Consider the following 20,484-nt stretch of genomic DNA (forward strand, 5'->3'; position numbering starts at 1 on the left):
TTACATTTTATTTTCAAAACAGGAATAAGAGAACTGTAAATTCTAAATTTGTGCTTTACATCTCATCCTTTTTTAGCTTGGATGGGATTTTAATTTTTTTCCTGTAAAACAAAAATAATACATCTAAATGTTTGATTATTAATTTTTAGCAATTATTCTGTCTATTCTGTGCCAGGTTGTAGTTTGAGCTACAAAGATACGATAGTAAAATATATATACATGCCTTGTCTCCACGGCCATGTGTACAGCTTGCAGGGAGACCCTGCAGCCACAGATGTGTGCACCAACAGGCTGGGCATGCTCAGCTGCTTGTGGACCCAGACCCAGCCCCGTCTCCCATGACTGGACTGCACCACCATGCCCACCTGCAATTAGCCCCTCCAGTTGTGCATCTGCTCACACCTGGCCTGATTCCAGATACCAGCCTCCACTGTCCTGGGCCTGTGGGGAGACCCAGCATCCGTGGTAATATATACCTACAGCAGGCACCCTGCAGCCACCAGTGTGCCTGCTGTTGGCCTCAGCCCTTGCCAGGAGGGTCCCTAGCTAGTTGAGCTCAATGGTGCAATCCAGGGACTAGAGATAGGGCTGAATCTGGGCCTACAAGCAGCTATGGAGGCATTGGCTATTGGTGTGCACTTTTGTGGCTGCAGGATCTCACTAAGGTCACACACATGGCAGTAGAGGCCAATGAGGTCAGGTCAGCAGCATGCAAGCGCACAACTGGAAGGGCTAATCTCAAGCGTTTCCCTGGTAGTGAGGGATAACTGCAGGGGTCCAGGCTAGCATCTTGCACTCATGCAGCCACTGAGGCCAGGGTTGGCTGCCACGTGGATCCCAGGCTCTAGTGAGGGCAGAGAAAACAAAGCAGGGCTGGGGACCCAGGTGGCTGGCATCTGCCAACACAAATACCTGTGGGGTAAAAACTGATGAAATCTGCAAGGAGTCCGAGGCAGCTGTGGTGGTCCTTGATTTCTTCCATGGCAATAGCTGCTGGGGTCCTCTGCAGAGTAGCTTACTGGAAACCACAGTTCCTCCTGTTATAAGGCGGCTGCCCTTCTTCCTTGTTCCTTGGTGCCTCTACTTGTCTCAGCTTTGCTGGTCTCTGGGAGGGCTGAGACCAAAGCGGGTCCTTTGAGGGTGCTCTGAAAGGTTGGAGAAGCTGGTCTCTCATCTCACTCTCCCTTTCCCAGGGAGGGGAACTATTCTAGCTGGTGAGCTCCCTTTTGGTATTGCTGGGGGTGGGGTAATGCAGGAAAAATGAGGCTGTTCTTCCTTCTTTTTGTGTGTGATTATTCTTAGTGTTTTCTTTTTCCACTATCTTGTCGAAGTCTATTACATAGACTCATGAGCTCTCCCAAAGCAATTTTTGTTCATGAATAGTTGCCTAGTAATTGATAACCATGGGGGAATGGAGGCTGGGGTCCTCTTATTTTGCCATCTTGGTGACATCACACCCCAACTTGAAACTGTTTTATTAATCTCTTTGACATAAAATATATTTAATGACTATAGACCTAATAACTTTATTATCATGCATAGTAATTAAAAGGAGATAATAAAATCCAAATGTCATAACTTTCATGTTAATTTTTATTGTGTTACAATATGGTCCTTGAATATGTACAATCATTTATGTTTCTCTAATTTTACAAGTAGAAATAATTTTCCCAAGCATTGTATCTCAATATTTATCTGAGTTACCTAGATACAACTATTAAAATAATAACCTGCTCTTTGTCTATGTGTTCTGCAAACTCTAATAAATTACCAAGTTTGCTTAGTTTCAGTAGTTTATCTCTGACAAACACAAACTGTTCCCAAACACTTCATTTGTAAAGTTTATTTTGAAAGGCCGCGCGATACTGCTGATACTTACATAACTCCTCTTTGTTTCATTCTTGCAAAACCCAGAAGGCACTAGGGAATGACTACAATGGATCACAAACATGAATAATTCAGTACTTTATAGACTCTTCCTCAGCATGTTGCAGAGTGTAAAACAAAGTTCTATTTAAACCATGTCAAGGAAAACAATAGCAAATCTAGGATTTTCCAAACTAAAGCCAACCAGTTCCAAATGTTTTTCTTAATGAAGAGTTACTATGAGAATATAATAGGATGAAGGATGATGACTAAAATGGATCTAACATTTTTTATAAAGAAATAAAAGAAAATTTGGGGTCATTCTGGCAACTTCAGAAAAGGGAAGCTCGTGAGACCAACTGAAGGGTTGGGGGAAAACTGGGCTGTATTTTTACAGTCACTCTCATATATGCACATGTTCATATCTGTTATGTTTGCTAATGGATTCTAGATTTGACACTTGATGGATATTTAAAACATGTTAATATTTGTTTTCTTAAAGATTAAAATGATAAAAAAAATGATAGTGAGGCTTAATATAAGATTTTTGAGAACCACGATAGCTCACTTGTTCTTCTCCTGTTTCTTTTTCTTGTTGGAGACCAAGCAAGAAATAGGTTGCAGTAAAATCATGGCAAACTCTATTATAGTTAAAATGAGATGGACAAAAAATTAATAATTCTTTACAAAGAACACCTAAAGCTATTAGCAAATCACTTGAGAAAGCTATTCTAAAGAGCATATTCTTAAGATAAACCTAATAATCATATTTAAGAACATGGAAAATTTTAAGTATAAATTAAAACACCTTAAATAACAGAATAAAGATCACACAAGAGGAAATGCCCAGACTGCAGTGATGATTCAACATTGAATAACTTTACCTAAAATAACATGGAATTTCCTTTTTTGAAGATGTTCCGACTAGGTTATTTACCAGTCCTAGAAAGGAGTAAGTGGCTGCATATTAACATCGTCTCTTAGCCATAGGTCTACAAAGCATCTTGTTGATAAATGAATGGAAAGTCTTGCTAATAAATTAATTATTTGTTATCAGCAAAACAACAAAAGTGCATATGTGTGTGTGAGAGAGAGAGAGACCTCTGTTTCTTCTGTGTTCTAGATAGTTGCAACAGATTGTAGCTTTCACATAAACAGCCCAACAAGCCAGACCTGCTTAAATATCCTAGCTTCCCTGAAATCATCAGAGAATATGCAAAAAAAATAATAATAATAATAAGTGAAATACTTTATGGAAAGTGATCCACACTTAATAAGAGAGTAGAGACCTATGGCTCTTCTCATTATTGACAGAGCATTGAAAATAGGAAAATCTACTGTAGATGGAGGTAAGAGGGAGATGACAAAATTCTGAGAGAAACCCCTCTTACACAAATCCTTCAAAAAGATCTCTCTAGGCACAGAAAGGGTAGTCAAGACTAAAGAGAAAGAAGAATTTCACATTGAACAGAAAGCTGACAGTAGGGTATAGAGCATAAAGAGAATTATAGTGCCAAAAATCGAGCCTCAGCTGTAAAGCACAAAAAGATCTATAGAATCTCATCTTTCCTCATATCTCCCAAAGAAGGAAAAGTTCTGATCTTATGGTTAAAAATATTTGAACCTGGGCTTTCCTGGTGGCGCAGTGGTTGAGAGTCCGCCTGCCGATGCAGGGGACGCAGGTTCGTGCCTCGGTCCGGGAAGATCCCACATACTGCCAAGAGGCTGGACCTGTTAGCCATGGCTGCTGGGCCTGCGAGTCCGGAGCCTGTGCTCCGCAACGGGAGAGGCCACAACAGTGAGAGGCCCGTGTACCGCAAAAAAAAAAAAAAAATTGAACCTATTAGTAAACTGAATCAAATTAAACATTCAAAAAATCCAGATATTGCTCATCTACTGATCAGATTGATTCAGCTCCCCACTCAGTCTGGCTCAAGAAAAGGTATGTCATTTTAAAAGATTAACAATATTACACTAGTATCACAATACACAGGAATAAATAAGAACATATGACACATGGTCATAAAAGAAACTATCATGAGAAGCAGAAACTAGATTTCCCTGCTACTGATGTTCTCTGAAAGTGACTCTAAAGTAATTATAATAAAAATGCCCAAGTACATACTTAAAATTGTGAGCAATGTGTATTATGTTATGGGGAAATTATCAGAGACAAAGAAACTAATAAAAAGAATAAAATGGAAAAAAATGTTAAATTAAAATACATCATAAATAAAGAAGTCACTGATGAATTCTAAAAATTAATGTACTGAACAGTGGAAAAAATGAACTTGAATTAATAATAACAAAAAAAGTCTGTACTGAAAAAAACAGTTTTTAAAAAAAGGCTAAAAAAGAAAAAGAAAGAATTGGAGATCTATGGTAGAACATGATATGGCCTAGTGCACAACCAGCTTGCCAAAAAAGAAAAAGAGAGTGAAAATGCAGCAGAAGAAATAAAGACATAATAGCTGAGAGCCTTCAAAATGGATGAAAGACACCCACTACAAATTTAAGAAGCTCAGGAAACTCAAGCAGGATAAATACAAACATTGCCCCTATGATGGTTCATTTTATGTGTCAACTTGACTAGGTTAAGGGATAACCAGATAACTAGTAAAATATTATTTCTGAGTGTGTCTTTGGGAGTGTTTCCAGAACAGATCAGCATTTGAATCGGTAGGCTGAGTAAAGGAAATTGTCTTCACCAATGCAAGTGGGCTTCATCCAATACATTGAGGGCCTGAAGAGAACAAAAAGGTGGAGGAAGGGAAAATTTGCTCTCTGCTTGAGCTAGGACACCCGTCTTCTCCTGCCCTTGGACATCAAGGTTCTGTCGCCCTGGTTCTGGAGCCTTAGGATTCAGACAGGTACTGACACTGTTGGCCCTTCTGGTTCTCAGTCCTTTAGATTTGGATAAGAGCTACAGCACTGGCTTTCCTGGGTCTCCAGCTTGCAGTCGGCAGACTGTGGGACTTCCTAGCCTCCATAATCACATATGCAAATCACTCATGATAAATCTCACCCTATATATCTATTTCTATACCTCTATCTCTGTCTATATACATCTATCATCTATCTATCTATCAACTATCTATCTATCTATTTATCTATCATCTATCTCCCATTTGTTCCGTTTATCTGGAAATTCTGACTAATACACCCAGTAACAGGTGTACACACAGATGTATACAGTTGCCAAAACTCATTAAACCGAACACTCTGCACTTTATTTCATGCAGATAATACAATAAATTTTTAAGAAGAAAATGACAGAGATGTATGGTAGAATAATATATAAACTCATTAACATTATATACTCCCATTAGCATTATATAATTTCTTGATTCCTAGAAGATAGTCAAGTTCTATGAAAAATAGGCTCAGAAAATTTAAATTACACTGAAGGAAAGGAAATTTAGAAAAACATGTATAATAAGAAAAGTCAGTGCGAGGTAGAATATTGTAATGGGACTAATTGGTGGTCATGAGTCAATGTCAGGCAATATAGTATTTATAAGTAAATCCCCTAAAGGTGAGGAATTAGAAATGTGGATGAGAGAGACACAGCTAATCTATTAATATTTCTATTCTTTCACAGACATGCTATGCTAATGCATTTAGATATCTGCTCAGCTGAGTCTTGTTGAATTAATACAAAGATTTGTTTGTTTGATTGATAGTTGCTTTTTCCTGAATACTGGAATAATTCTGTCTTCAGAATGAGCAAACATGCATCAATTTGTTGCATCTGGTTTTCTTGGAAATTAAGGTTTGAAGGGCCTATATGTAAAGTGGTTGCACTATTATAAACCTTACCTTATTTTTCAAACAACAATGTTGCATTAAGGTATTTATGAATAGCATAATTTATGTTCTTTCAAAATGACCAAAAATCGTAAATGTGTTATTGGGCTGCACAACCAATGTACTATACACTTCTAAGTACAAGAGTTGATCCTTTTCTTACTAATCTACAAATTGGATATGTTTCTTGTACTTTAATGGAGGCTCAAAAAAAATGTCTTCATTGCACTATGAAATCAGAGAAAACAGGAAATTCATCTGATGATTATTTTATCCTATAGCCTAATCACAAGTGACAAATAGTTGCCAAATAATAGAAGGAATGGCTTGGGCAAAAAATGTTGAGAAATATCTTTGTACACTGTCCTCCATCAGAGCAAGAATTTTTAGATTATTTCAATTCTGAATAAACGTAACTTATTTGAATCATATTCTCTTTCAAGTACTTTTCAAGTCAGATCATAATATTCTAGATTTAAGGTCAGTTTAGATAGCCACAGCCTGAACTGTAAAAATATATGTCATATGTCAGATCTGTGTGTTTTCAATTTCAAGTTGTATTTTTTCCTCTTTTATTGACCAATCTTTCTATAAAAAAATATCAGAATATTATAAATTTAGTAGAGGTAAGATGTGACTCATTTATTATAATCATTTAAAATACGCACATATATTGTTTTACATAATACTCATTTGCATATATTTTATTTACTATAGATTTCTCCATACTTAGTACAAAAAAGAGATTTAAAAAAAATTTTTTTCTAGTAAAAGTCTAAAATAAAACAAAAGCTTCCAGCAAGTTCTCTTACGTTACTCTCAGTGTCTCAGATCCTGAAAATACTACTGAATTATTCCAATGAACATTTCAATGGAAATGAATTACTAACCTCTAAAGCGAAGACAGTCTGTAAAGGATATAAAATGAAAAAGGGACACTACCAGCTTTGAAGTGAGCAGTTTCAGACATCCCTATAGTGGTATTAGTAATTCTAGTGTCACTGTAAAAGAAAATGTCAGTGCAGTGATATTACTGTTTTTTTTTTAAAGACAGTGAGGACTGCAGTATTTCATCTGAAGCACATCTCTCTGAAACTCAGGTTTAAAATAGAGGGTCGTAGATACTATTGGGGACTATAGGGTGTTAAAGGCATTTTTTGTATTTTATACTTGCTTTTAGTTCTAGATTTACAAAGAAGGAACAATCCACTTACTATTTTGCAAATAAATAGCCAGTAAAAGAAAGCAACTATTTTGTTGCTTAGCCAACACATATATTCTTCATTGTCTATGATGCAACTTCTCATAGCCTCTTGGTTGCTTTTACTGAAAGTTCAAAAGCAAAAGGAAAGACATTGGACTGAAAAAATTAAAAAGTGTACTGAAAGTTGATCATAATACTTGACTTTTTTATTATTCTGCCAAAAATCTAAAAAGGTTTAGCAGTCCTTTGAGGAAACAATCTTAATGCGGAATGTATCCATCCCTTTTATCTATGCAAATATACTACACATTATGGATATCCTAAGTTGCTGGAGGTTATAAAAAGCAATATGCAAGATAAAGTAAAACTGAACTTTATTCACACTTCAATTTTGTTTTCTACCTTTTTAATGCTATCTATAACTTGCTCTTTTTTTTTAAAGGTTTTCTTCTAAGAGGACAAACAGTCTAACAAGAATGCCTCAAAGGCTTTTTGTTTTAGAGATCATAAAGTTGAACATGAAGAAAAGATGTGAAGTAAAGATTAAGAGCTTGTTTTACAATGTTTAACATGATTTGGGTTAAGAAATCTTGAAGATACCACTCTAACTCATCTAGAAATAATAGCAATGGGAAAAGAATGGCTGTACGTTTTTTTGATCTAGATGTAATTAAACACATGAAAGGTTATAATGTACCTGAGGGGCCAGGTTTATAGAAGTTGCTGGTGAGGAATTAATTTAAAAAAAGCAGTATAGAATAATAAAATGACTCCTGGCTTTTGTGACAATGAGCACAAGGAGAAAAACAAACAAAGAGTAGCTTATAGGATTGTAAGTAACTTTTCTTCCAAAAAAATTGTGAAATCAATGTAAATATATTCTAGTGAGTAGTTCATCTACATTTTAACTATATTAATTAAGCAATCACATAAATATAGTTCAGAAAAAGATTATACTTTCGGCTTTTTTTTAGGAAAACAAAAGCAACATAGGACTCTTTAGAATTTATTTTCAAAATATTTTGTAGAAAGTTTTAAAGTTATTATTATGTTACTATATAAAGGAAACTATTTTAAATAGACTACTTCTACTGATCCTAGTTTTATTTTCCCTGGAATGAGTATAGTATTTTTCTTGCATAATGGTAAAGTAAGATCAATTAAAATAAAATAATCTATATCCCAGAGTTTGAGAAGTGAGTGCATGCATGCTTGTAAAATTTGATAATTCTTTTTCATTTTGAATGAGACAGTCTCCATATATCTTCTAACCAATTATTAATTGTATGAGCTTGTATGAGCATGAACACACACATCATTGTATATTTCTATATGCAGTTTTACAAGAATATTTTATTATTTTAAAAGTTTTAGATTTCCTCTTATATTTTAAAAAATCTGCATTTTGACTATTAAAACTTGGATTACCTAGAACAAAAAATAATAATCAAGTATTTGAAAAATTTGTTTGCCTTATGCAATTCACTTGTGTGTGTGTGTGTGTGTGTGTGTGTGTATGTATAGACGCATAGAGTAGCAGGGGATTATAGAATAGTAAGGTCCACAAAGATTCAGTGGACTCTGCTTACAGTGGATTAAGGATTTAGATAAAGTTTGAAGGCAAGCCCTTAATCTTCAGAGTATTCCAATGACATCTAATCAATTCCTCATATGATCCTCCTTACTCAGGTCTACGCTGAGAGCCTTCATACACACTATGATGCCAATAGATGATATCAACTCAAACTCCAATTTTCCTTACAGAAATTTAAATTTTAACTACCATCAAAGCTATATCCTAAATAGATGTCACAACATATAAGCTCTGTGTGTGTGTGGGGGGGGGGTGTCTCAGGGTCTCCCTTATCCCCAGAATCATTCTGATAAGAAAATCAACTTTTCCCTCTCTCTTAATTGTTTTTCCCGGTCATAACTGGATGTACAGAATACTCTTCTGATCTCTTCTGATACACTCACATGATTATTTAAGATACCACTTGCCCTACCTTGCTCAGAAAAAGTGCAATGTCTGATCCTGTGACCAAATAATATCTAAAACTTATTATTGATCCCCAGTATTATGTGCAGAGATTCTTAGAAACAGATCAAACACTAGTGATCTCCTTTAGGATAAGGCATGAATAAGAGAAGATTATTTAGGAGGAAAAAAGGTGATAAATCTTCCCTTAAGATTTATCATATGCAAAAAGTCATATAGTAAGTATCCTATTTCATTCATCTCATCTCATCTCATTCATTCATTCAGTAGTACTTTTATTCAACAAATGAGTATTAAGTACTGTGTGCCAGGAATTTAAGTTACTTAGGGTCTTACATGGTGTGCCTTGCTTAGAAAAGTCCTTACCCATTTTAAGATTTCAAGATTATAGAATTATTATGGATGAATACATTTCTAATTGGCTTTGATTTTATATTTTTAACCCATCTGAATATTACTAAGTATATGATATGAGGCAGAAATATAACATCATTATTTTTATTTTTTAATTTAGGGTTTTAATTTTTGTCTGTTTGATTTTTATTTTGGTATAATGGATTAGACAGTTTTTCCTAACAGTTTAAGTGGCCTGTCATTTCTCCATTAATAAGAAATATGATATTTATTAAACACTAAAAATGATACAGCGTTATGGTTATGGGCTCAAATTTTGAAGCCAGGTTTCCTAGGTTCAAATTTTGGTAATATTTATAAGTCAGTTTGTTCAGGTTGTTTAAACTCTCTGTGCTTCCAATTCCTTATTTTAAAAAATGATAAAAATAGCTCTTGCTATTTAGTTTTATTTATGTAGTTTACTTAATATATAAAAATATACAGAGCAGAATCTAATATAAAAAGGAACCAATTAGCTATTTTTATTCCTGGATTCACAAATATTCCTGGTTACTTTTACTGGGTTTTTGATTCTATATATTTTATCTACTTGACAGTCTTGTGTTCAACCCCTGAATATATGTTTATATCAGTAGGCTTAGTTCTCCTCTTCCTCCACTTCCTCCTTCTTTTATTGGGGGGGGGATTTGGGGACAAATTTGTTTGCTATTTAGCATATTTCCACCCCCAGTAAAACATTATTATCAACTCAACTACTTTAGATTTACATCAAAATTATGTACTAATTTTGGATAGGACTCACATTTCTCAATATTAGTTTCAGGAGCATAATATGCTTCTAATTAATCCAGACATGATTTTCTGTCTTTTAATAAAGTTTTGCTCATTGATTTTAACAAATATTGCACAATTATTTTACTAAGTTTAGTGTTAGGCATTTGATAATTTTATTTTCACTTCAAATGAGATAATTTCCCATATATTTTCAAACTAATTATTACAAACATATTAGAAATCCAATGTTTTTGCTTATCTATATTTAAACATATTACACCCTCTCTTTAGATTTACAGGTTTCCATGCTGATATCTTATATCTGTGAATAGAATGTTTCCTCTGAGAACTTTAGATAATTCAATATGTGCTAAAGCATGCTCGGACTTTGGGTAGGGTTTCATTTATGCATATCATTTCCTCCTTTTTCCAGTACAATAGCTATTTTTTCCAGCTTTCTTTAATTTAGCTATGATTCCCTGTTTCCATATTTGCCTACTTAGAAATAAAGAGAATTGCATACCAGTGCTTCCTAATCATTTTAAATGTGATGGATGATTCACATGTGTTGACACATGACACATAGCCTGTGATGCTCCAGGGAATTGATTACAGAGACACGGTGTGGCAGTTTCCAAAGAAACAGTACTGGTGAAATGAATGGACTAAGACAATTTCAGAAGAAAGTGCTAAATTACATAAATTTAAACCTCTGTGAAAGCTGCATATTTTTACTGATATAAGTAAATGTATCTATACAATGGAAACTCATTCATAATAATCAGGAATAAATTGTTCATCAACACAGAATTTGCAACTTCACCTGTTTTATGAGATTTTTCTTTTTCCTTTCAATACCATAAGATTAAACTGTAAGATTAGATTCTTGTAGAATTACTGAAGGCCTAAACACTAAAAATTGCAACTTATGAAGGTGTAAAAATAATGAGAAATATAAAAACAATTGAAGTCCTTATATTAACCACTTTTGCTTTATGTGTGCATTTAGTTTTATACTTACAGTGTACATATATTTGGTTTTACTAGCTTTTTAAAATATGTATAACACTTAAGAGAATTGAATTCATTTGCTTCCAAATTTTAATTAAAGAGATAGACCATTTTGCTAAATAATTTTGTAATCAATTCATATATGTTTGGAAAATATTAGTTCATTTAATCAATAATTTTTCATTAATAATGCATTTTAAATTTAGAAAGATGTAAATCATTTTACATTTAAATAAATGTTAACCATTTGAAAATCATATCTGATTAATTCAAAGCAAAGCCAAAATAGTTATGAGTGCTTTTCTTTTTATATGAGTTGTCTCTACATTAACTAACCTACTGACATCTCAAAAATATTTAATATTACTATTTTAGAACTGCTGGTGGCTCATAAAGACCAGAAGTGATTTTTATATCACATTTCTTCTGACAAGTACAAGCTGTAGATGAATATCAATCCCCTTTTTTCAATATATTTTCTAGATAGTGTGTTTAATAGCAAAATCATGCCATAGAATTTACCATGATTAAAATCCACTAGACTAATCTCCTTAAGATTAACTCTCATAATAGAGAGTCAATGAATTGTGAATGCATGCAGGAAAGCAACTATTGCTGTTTTCTGCTTCATATAAGTTAGAAATTAATACTAGATTTTCTAGTGCCCAAACATCCTATGTTTTAAAATTAAATACATGAAGAAATTATGTGCCTTAATTATATCAAGAAGAACTGGAAAGCAATATACTAGACATGTGTAATTGTTTTTTTTTTTAATTTTTTTAAGGAGAGAAATAAACTTCCCCCTCAACATTATAAAATATCTGAACACAAAGTCCTGAAGAACTTTCTTATTAAAGGGCTAGTCCAGTAAACTGAGAAAGCACAATATAATTAAAACAAAAACTAAGAGAGTGCAGTGTCATAGATGTATAGGGACCACAAATATTCACAGTGAACATCTTCTATAACTTACTTAGTCTCCCCCATGACTACTTTTTTTGTCCCCCTAGTTGAATAAGGTGCATAAAAAAAAACATCTTAATATATGAATGAATTATCAATGTCTTTCAGTTGGGTAAACATTAAGGTTTTTTTGTTCTGTTTTTGTATTAAGACTGATGGTCATTCTCTGCTCTCTCAGCCCCCAGTAGCTCTCACCAGAACTGTAGAACCTTCTAAGTCACTTCAACTTTCTCCTTCAGCCACTAGATAAATTACAGTCCTCAAGGTATCTGTAATGCGGTCATCTCACCTCTTGCCACTCAGGTGAAGATCCCAAATTACCAAGCTTTTGGAAAATCACAGTTCAGAGAAAGTAAAATATCTCCAGCAAGGACCTCAATAGATGCTATTGTCAGGGGAGGGCTATGAAGGCATAACCAAGCCAGAAAATTGTCAGGTTCAGCATGGCCAGCTTGGTAAACAGCAGCCCCAAGGGGCCAGAGATCAGCACAGAGATAAACGCTGCATGTGAAATACAGCTCTGAGAGCCTTAGGGTTGTTTCATGACAAGGACCTCATTCTGATGAAGGTTAATTTTTTCATTATTGGAATTTACAGGACTTAGAGTGGGTCAGTCAGAAATCTAATGTTTAGGAATGTTCCCTCTTTTAAAACGTGTAGGACTGGATTAGATCTGCCAAAAATAAAGATTTGATTTTTTAATTTTGTATTTTTTACCAATGATAATCCTGTGAAATATTTGGTTCAGTGAAATATATGTGTATTAGAGAACAAAAATTCTGAGCACACCACATATGAGGTATGTCAAACTTAACATCTAAACATGGTCATGTAAATAGAAGCCTGATTCTAATTGTAACATGTACTCCTTCACTGAGCTAGGCATTCGCTATGGCAGAAACAAATGACTGGAAACTTAAAGTCTTCTTTAGTATATTTCAGGGCTGTACCACTGGTAAAAAAAATGTTAAGTTCAAAATATTTTGTTTTCCTTTTTTTGGAAAGGGGAGGAGTAGGCAGGAAATGATATCTTACCCCATCAAAATTTTTTGTTTGCTTTTTTAATATCTCTAATTGTGCTAACAGAAAATAAGTGTTCTATAGCAATACTTAAAAATCTAGTAAGTATTATCACATGTCAGGTTCTGTATTATGACCTAGTTAGTCCACTTAAAGCCAATTAAACATTCACAACAATTCAAAAGATAGGTATTATATTATCCCAATTTATAGATAAGGCAACTGAGGCAGAGTGACTAGTATTTCAAGGTTACATAAGTATTGCCTGCAGAGTCAGGAATCAGAGGTTTTTCCTGGCCCTTACCTATGACTTTATAGTTCCTCTTTAACCATTGTATAATACTGCCTTGTATCTGTAGAGCACTACGTACCTTAGAATTTATTCTGATGTCTATAACCTACTTTGTTCTTTATCAGAGAGTACATATACATTTTTTCTTTTCTTGCCAGAGTTCACATGTTTGAGGTCACTGGAAGTGCTCCAAACATTATTATCTGTAAAATGCTGAAAAGTATGTTTCTAGTAGTAAGAGAAGTTGCAGCTCTTGAATAGTCTCATATTGTTCTTGTGTGCAATTTTTTCATGTCTTAATGTTGCCACAATATTTGCAATTGATGCTGCTTGAGACCCAGGAGTAACCTGAGAAATGAGCATTATAACTAGGTTCAGACCTAAATTCTCATTGTCCTGTTTATTTCATCTGCCAAAATCATCTCCTACTGTTTCTTCCTCACTCATATTTCTGGGCTTCACTCAGCATCTCCTTCTATGAGCCCTCTGAATCACAGAATACGAGAAACTAAACCATACTCCCTAGCTGCTAGGATTCTGGGTATGAGATGCACTGAAAGGAGATTTGGATGATTAAGTAACACAGAGGCCATGTTCTTACTGCCATTTTGGTGACTGAATGAGGTTGAGACATTCATGTTGGGAAGGAGCTGAGACATCCCGTCTCTGCTGTCCTAAATCTGCTCGCAGATGCTGTTAACTATGGTGTAACAGAACCAGAAGCACAACTGCAATACTTTCTCTTTAACCCAGTACTTCAGTTGTGACCCCTGATTTCCCCTCTTTCAGTCACTGAAACCATTTTTAAGCTTCTCATTTCATATATTAAATCCTTTCTGCTTTAAATATCTAATGGTTTTTGTTTTCTGCACAGAATTCAGACTTTCAGATAGTCTGTCCCCATAATCTCCTAAATACTTGCTCGCACTTTCTAAAGAGGCATCACAATTGACAGTTAACATCCAATGTCTCCCTCATGTCAGTGGTCATGTTTCATCAATAGGTGGTTTTCAATCCCTATTTGCAAATGCCTCTGTGTTCATGAATATACTTTTCCATAGTGTTTACCTAGAAGAGCGCTGAAAACTTTTCACATTCACCTAATTTCACAGTCTTCTCCCTTCTCTAATTTTAGTCATGTTAACTAGATATTCATAACACCTATGTATCGTCAACGTGTTTTCTTCCTCATTACAACTGTCTTTTGTTAATGCCAACAGAACATAAACCTTCAAGATGAGCAAATGTAATAGCTTTAAAGCTATGATGAATTATGGATTTAACAGTTTGCCTGGTTCCCTTAAATTTCCCACTGCTTTCTAAAGTAATACAAATCTACATGTGTCAATATCTTCTGCTTTTCTATTCTATTACTATCATTCTAATTGAAGGTTTTATTAACTTTAGATTGAAATATTGCCTGAATCTCTAGCCTTTCTCCTTGTTTTCAACCTCTCCACTACAAAATTGCTAGAATCTACATGTTCTGAAAAACTCCACGGTTCTGAAAAACTTCTTTAAGGCACGCTATAGTGGGACCCAACTCACATTGCCAGCAACACTTCTAGCCATCTCCATTTACCCCAATCATATCTAATTTTATTTTTCTATATTGATGCTATACTTGCAATATCTCACAAATATATAATCATGTGCATTCCTCCATGGAAAAAGTAATCCATATAATAAACATATATTAAAATTATCTTAGACATTTACCATCCATATTTTCCTGTGCCGTAACTCCTTTGTGGTATTTCTTTCTCTCCTATTTGATTACTGATTTTCTATGGGTTCTTTAGGCTCATACAGAGCACAAAAGCTTCTGCAATATTTCTAAATTCCAACTAAAATGTACTAGAGGTTAATCCCTTCTAATGTTTTATGTCACCTTGCCTCAATTATCTTTGTACAAATTGCCCTATTAAATTCTGTGTCTCAGTAGATGAAACAAGTTAAATTCATTTTTAAAATTTTTTTTAAATTTATTTTTTATTATTATTTTATTTATTTATTTATTTATTTTGGTACGCAGGCCTCTCACTGCTGTAGCATCTCCCGTTGCAGAGCACAGGCTCTGGATGCGTAGGTTCAGTGGCCATGGCTCACGGGCCCAGCCGCTCCGCGGCATGTGGGATCTTCCTGGACCAGGGCATGAACCCGTGTCCCCTGCATTGGCAGGCAGACTCTCAACCACTGCAACACCAGGGAAGCCCAACGGGTCTTGTTTTTGTATCCATTCACCCAGTCTATGTCTTTTGGTTAGAGCATTTAATCCATTTACATTTAAGGTAATTATTGATATGTATGTTTCTATTACCACTTTCTTAATTGTTTTGGGTTTGTTATTGTAGGTCTTTTCCTTCTCTTGTGTTTCCTGCCTAGAGAAGTTCCTTTAGCATTTGTTGTAAAGCTGTTTTGGTGATGCTGAATTCTCTTAGCTTTTGCTTGTCTGTAAAGGTTTTAATTTCTCCATCAAATCTGAATGAGATCCTTGCTGGGTAAAGTAATCTTGGTTGTAGGTTTTTCTCCTTTATCACTTTAAATATGTCCTGCCACTCCCTTCTGGCTTGCAGAGTTTCTGCTGAAAGATCAGCTGTTAACCTTATGGGGATTCCCTGTGTGTTATTTGCTGTTTTTCCCTTGCTGCTTTTAATATTGTTTCTTTGTATTTAATTTTTGGTGCTTTGATTAATGTGTGTCTTGTCATGTTTCTCCTTGGATTTATCCTGTATGGGACTCTCTGTGCTTCCTGGACTTGATTAACTCTTTCCTTTCCCATATTAAGTAAATTTTCAACTATAATCTCTTCAAATATTTTCTCAGTCCCTTTCTTTTTTTCTTCTTCTTTTGGGAAGAAGAATTCTTTAATTCGAACGTTGGTGTGTTTAAAGTTGTCCCAGAGGTCTCTGAGACTGTCTTCAATTCTATTCATTCTTTTTCCTTTATTCTTCTCTGCAGTAGTTATTTCCACTATTTTATGTTCCAGGTCACTTATCCATTTTTCTGCCTCAGTTATTCTCCTATTGATCCCTTCTAGAGAATTTTTAATTTCATTTATTGTGTTGTTCATCACTGTTTGTTTGCTCTTTATTCCTTCTAGGTCCTTGTTAAACATTTCTTGTATTTTCTCCATTCTATTTCCAAGATTTTGGATCATCTTTACTATCATTATTCTGAATTCTTTTTCAGGTAGACTGCCTGTTTCCTCTTCATTTGTTAGGTCTGGTGGGTTTTTGCCTTGCTCTTTTATCTGTTGTGTGTTTCTCTGTCTTCTCATTTTGCTTAACTTACTGTGTTTGGGGTCTCCTTTTCAGAGGCTGCAGGTTCGTAATTCCCATTGTTTTTGGTGTATGCCTCCAGTGGCTAAGGTTGGTTCAGTGGGTTGTGTAGGCTTCCTCTTGGAGGTTGACTAGTGCCTGTGTTCTGGTGGATGAGGCTGGATCTTGTCTTTCTGGTAGGCAGGTCCACGTCTGGTAGTGTGTTTTGGGGTGTCTGTGACCTTATTATCATTTTAGGCATCCTCTCTGCTAATGGAACGGGTTGTGTTCCTGTCTTGCTAGTTGTATGGCATAGGGTGTCCCGCACTGTAGCTTGCTGGTTGTTGTGTGGAGCTGGGTCTTGGTGTTGAGATGGAGATCTCTGGGAGATTTCACCATTTCATATTACGTGGTGCTGGGAGGTCTCTTGTGGACCAGTGTCCTGAAATTGGCTCTCCCACCTCAGAAGCATAGCCCTGATGCCTGGCTGGAGCACCAAGAGCCTGTCTTCCACACAGTTCAGGAAAAAAGGGAGAAAAGGAAAGAAAAGAAAAGAAAGAAAGGAAGAAAAAGAAAGAAAGAAAGAAAAAATAAAATGAAATAAAGTTATTAAAAGAAAAAATAGTTATTGAGAAAAAATTTTAAAAATGTAATTAAAAGGGCTTCCCTCGTGGTGCAGTGGTTGAGAATCTGCCTGCCAATGCAGGGGACACAAGTTCGAGCCCTGGTCTGGGAAGATCCCACATGCCTCAGAGCAACTAGGCCCATGAGCCACAACTACTGAGCCCGCGCGTCTGGAGCCTGTGCTCTGCAACAAGAGAGGCTGCGACAGTGAGAGGCCTGCGCACCATGATGAGGCATGGCCCCCACTCACCACAACTAGAGAAAGCCCTCGCACAGAAATGAAGACCCAACACAGCCAAAAATAAATAAATAATAAATAAAAATTAAAAAAATAAAAAAAGGACAGTCAGAACCCTAGGACAAACGGTAAAACAAAGCTATACAGGCAAAATCACACACAGAAGCATACACATACACACTCACAAAAAGAGGAAAAGGGGAAAAAATAATCTATCTTGCTCCCAAAGTTCACCTCCTCAATTTGGGATGATTCGCTGTCTATTCAGGTATTCCGCAGATGCAGGGTACATCAAGTTGATGGTGGAGATTTAATCCGCTGCTCCTGAGGCTGCTGGGAGAGACTTCCCTTTCTCTTCTTTGTTCACACAGCTCCTGGGGTTCAGCTTTGGTTTTGGTCCTGCCAAACAGGATGGGGTTAAAGGAGCAGCTGCTTCGGGGGCTCTGGCTCCCTCAGGCAGGGGGGCAGGGAGGGGGAGGGATGCGATGCGGGTGAGCCTGAGGCGGCAGAGGCCTACATGACATTGCACCAGCCTGAGGTGCCAAAGGCAAATGACTCTTAATGTAGAATGTAGGTATCTTTTGAGTTCTATCTTAGTTGAAGATCTTTTCCTTCATGTAAAGAAGAAAATCGAAAATAATGTAGTTGGGTGTAATTCAGGTTGCAACCCACTTCTTTGAGGATTTAAAAACAACTGTCTTACTCTTACAAATTGAAGACAACTTGTACAACTTGTTTGACAAACTGAGACTTCAAGAACAGAAAGAAAGCCTGCCTATCCTTTTTCTCAATCTTAAAACCTCCCCTTGTAGGTATTATAAAAATTCTGGGCTCAGGAAACAAAGGTCCTTCTTAGAGGAACTTTCATTCTTTCTCTGTACCTTGAGATATAAGTCTTCTCTAGGTACTGAGAGCCATTTCCTTGAAAAACAAACTTCAGGGGATAATAGTTTTCAGAAGAAAAAAGACCAAGGGGAATCTATTTGGAAACTAAGCAAATGAAAAATCTTAATAGTCTTCTCCACAAATATTAGAAAAAAAGTTTAAGCCATCTGAACAGGTAACCTTTACTTATTCCACCTGCCATAAACTCAAGTTGAATACAGCTGTTCTTTTGTAACCTAGTGAGTTTTGCATTACTGGACCTGTCTCATGGCTAAAATATTAAAAGGGAAGCTGTAAGATTTCTGTTTGTGTCTGTGTGTTTATATATGTCTACATTTGTATGTTAGAGATATATATTTTTCTACCTTCAGTTGGTATTACCAAAATGAATTTATAAACACCACCACTTAATTAGCTTAAAGAAAATTAAGCATTGATTTAAATACATAACCAAAACTTAGATAACTTTTGTGTCCCTCTAAATGCTCTGCTTGATCAGAAATTCAGTATATCCATTGTGCCTATCCCCAAACACCAAGTTAACTCTAGGCTTTCTCACTGCAGACAAGGCTGACTGTGTGGCCCCAGTCAATCAGATATTTCCTATTTTTTCTTCTTGGTCTTTATTCTTTATTCCATAAAAGCTTCCTGTCTTCTGCCCCATTTTGCAGTCTTACAAAAGGAGACTGTCCACCTCAAGAAGTGCTAAATAAAATTTTATCACCTAAGTTGTTTTCTTTATTTTTAGCAGAAATAGAAGTTCAGTCTTTTAGATTTTCTCTACCTCTTCTTTTCCAAGAAGGCATCTGTCTGTATAGGAAAAGGGTTATGTGATCTGTGACAATGGGGAGAGTGGGGCTTAAATACATGATTAACCCAATGGATTCCCTTTGATCTTTGTAATGGATTATCTCACCTATTCTATTTCTACATTGGCTTTTAACGAGATAGTTGGCTCTGTTTGGCTTTTTTGAAGGCATCATGAAGGAATTTACTGTTGCATTCATGTGATTTTAATACAAATGTTATCTTTTCCTACAGCCCCAAGTAGAGATGGAAGCAAAAGACCCTTGCCTTTGGATTTTCATTTAAACTCTCTATTACATCCCTCCACATGACCTAGAAACTCAGAAGCAGGTCAGGACACACTTGTCTAGGACCCAACCCCTGTCCTTCCCTGTATTCTCTTTTTTAACTGTCAGATTTTTTTCGGTTTTAAGTCTTTTTTTTTGCACCCTGTATATCCTACGTGTTCTATCGTACTTGTTTCTGGTGTAGAATTCTATACCCTCTCCTGGAGCTAAGATGACATAATAAATACCACAGAAAAGTATTTACTTGACAAAAGAATGCACATCAAATCAAACTGATATTTCTTAATTAGAGCTTAGGTACAGAAAATTGAGCTAAATTTCTTAGATGATATCACATTATCATTGAATTTTGATATTGTAACACATTGTTAAAATGTGACTTGTTCCAAATCACTTTTGGCTGAAGTATCAGAACACCAAAATAAGTAAATATTTGGTAAGTATCCCCACACCCAAAATGAGAAGGTAGCTAACCTAGGCAAGATATACAATAAAGGTGTGTACACATCTGTTTTGAGACTAGAGCCATTATAAGCCTTCAGTAAAAATGCGAAGGGAGAGATAACTTTTTTGGAAAATGTTATAATTCTGTGGAATTTTCTTAGTCTCCATGGAGAGGAGAAACATGATTTTTTTTTCTAATTTGTGCTGAGATGGGCTTCAAGGAGACCACTCATAACTGATTTTGTGTCCCTTGATTTTGAGGTGATGGACATGGGCTAAGCACAAACCTAGAAATGCTTCAAGTTAAAGACTGTAAAGCCAAGTGTCTGATGACAGAGTAAGAGAAGAGGACTTCATAAAGAATGACTAGGATTCCCACAATCTGTCAAGGCAATCTCTCCAAGGGTTGCCCATGAACCAGATGTTTGCTAAGAGGGAACTAGCAGGTCTGGAGCGATCTTAAAAGTTCTTTGCCCTCGAAAGCTCCTTGGAGGCATAAGACCGGAAGAAGTCTCTCAGAAAGGAACTGTAAGAGGAAGAACTGGAAGTAGGCAGCTGGAGGAGTCAATTTTCCATGTCATAGAAAGTGTAGTAGAGCAGGGCCACAAAACAAGCCACAAGTTGTACCTCAAGTTAAAGTGTCAGC

The 20,484-nt window shown here is 35.7% G+C and overlaps 1 long non-coding RNA gene across 1 annotated transcript in view; it reads right to left on the reverse strand.

The window, feature by feature from the left end:
* The window catches only part of LOC111176466 (uncharacterized), a 120,555-nt gene that overhangs the window by 79,432 nt on the left and 20,639 nt on the right, over positions 1–20,484 (reverse strand). The window lies entirely within an intron of this gene.

Source organism: Delphinapterus leucas, chromosome 18 (genome assembly GCF_059928025.1).
Source record: "Delphinapterus leucas isolate spDelLeu-1000000601 "Yukka" chromosome 18, BTC_Dleu_Yukka2, whole genome shotgun sequence".
In the NCBI taxonomy this organism is placed as follows: domain Eukaryota; kingdom Metazoa; phylum Chordata; class Mammalia; order Artiodactyla; family Monodontidae; genus Delphinapterus; species Delphinapterus leucas.